The 1296-nt window shown below is 63.2% G+C and overlaps 1 protein-coding gene across 1 annotated transcript in view; it reads right to left on the bottom strand.

The window, feature by feature from the left end:
* The window catches only part of COL12A1 (collagen, type XII, alpha 1), a gene marked incomplete at its 3' end in the record, with an annotated part of 74062 nt that extends 73259 nt beyond the window's left edge, over window positions 1-803 (bottom strand). Inside the window, exon 1 of the mRNA XM_008574285.1 lies at window positions 735-803. The remainder of the gene's footprint in view (window positions 1-734) is intronic.
* Between the last annotated feature and the right edge of the window lie 493 nt (window positions 804-1296).

The following is a 1296-nucleotide window of genomic DNA, read 5'->3' as shown; positions in this document are numbered from 1 at the left end:
TAGGTAAATGGACCGGCGGCCCACGCTCTCTGATCTCTGCAATTTCTAGGATTTGAAGTGGGAACTGCCTCCGAGGTCCCACAGACCCCAAGTTAGGGCTTCACCAAAGCACACGGGAGGGGTCGGAGAGGGGGCTTTCTCAAGAATCTGGGGAAAGTCGGCCAAGAATGAGTCCCCTAGAGCTGGCCTAACCCACCCTCTCGGATGCTTTGAAAAGCAGAGGAGGAAGGAGCCCGAACACTCGACCAGGAATCTTGTCTCGAGATGCCACACACACCCGCGCAGCCTCGACGAGCTGCAAAGCACTCAGCCGGCCCTCCAAGGAATGCCGCACGGTGCGTGACTCAAATACCTTCCCAGCGCCCCCGCTGCCGGCGCGCACTCGCCCGCGAAGCGACGGCCGCGAGATGATGAGCGGCGGGGCAGGGCCACGGCGTACCCCTCATTGACAACGGCAGCAGCTACAGATGCAATTCGTCCACAAACAGAAACATTGAACGAGATGCTTTCCGCGCGCACAGCCGCCCCGCACCAGCTTTTAGGAAAAGCAACGTTTCCGTTTCCTTCAAAAATCCAAATGAATAAATCTAAAGCATGTCTCCATTCTTACCACTCCAAACGGTCCTCGCCCGGGATTCCTCACGGCTCCCGGCAAGGTACAGGCTAGTAGCAAGTTTCCCTAGTTATCTCTGGGGCGGATGGGGTGGGGGAAAGGGCGTAGAAGCCAGACCGACCTGAGGTGGCGGTGACAGAGGTAGCGGCGGCGACAGGGGCTTCCCGGCGTCGGAGAAGCTGGCGCTCGGTGTGACCTCCGCGCGCCCCGGCGATAGGCGCTGCGCTCCAGGAGCACCCGGCGGCCGCCGGGGTGTGAGTAGTGCCAGGAGGTAGGGCAAGGGGAGCGGAGGAGGAGGAGGATCCCGGGAGGGGCGGCGAGCCCGGGGAACGCGCGGGGCCGCCCGGGACCGCTGCTGCCTGCGCGCGGACGCGTCTGGGCGGCTCGCCTTCGCCGAGTGCTGAGACTCCGCGCCGCGGGCTACTTAATAGAGGGCTGTTCCCAGCTCTCAGTTTACTCGGTTACGAAACGCCTGAGAAGGTGGACGGCTGCCACGGGGTGATGTATGCTCCTCCGGCGGTGAAGGAGGTCTACTTTTGGGAACGTGTGCATACTTCGAGCATTCCTGCAGCGTGAGGTGGCGATCGCCGTAGTAGCAGTGCCCCGCCGGGGGCGGGGACGAGGGAGGGAGCCGAGAGGGGGACAGCCGCAGCCGGGTTCACTGCCAAGGGAAGCCGCGTACG

This window comes from Galeopterus variegatus, unplaced genomic scaffold, assembly GCF_000696425.1.
Source record: "Galeopterus variegatus unplaced genomic scaffold, G_variegatus-3.0.2 Scaffold1027, whole genome shotgun sequence".
Classification (NCBI taxonomy): domain Eukaryota; kingdom Metazoa; phylum Chordata; class Mammalia; order Dermoptera; family Cynocephalidae; genus Galeopterus; species Galeopterus variegatus.
Note: the sequence above shows the minus strand (reverse complement) of the source record. Positions and strands in the feature narration are given on the sequence as shown.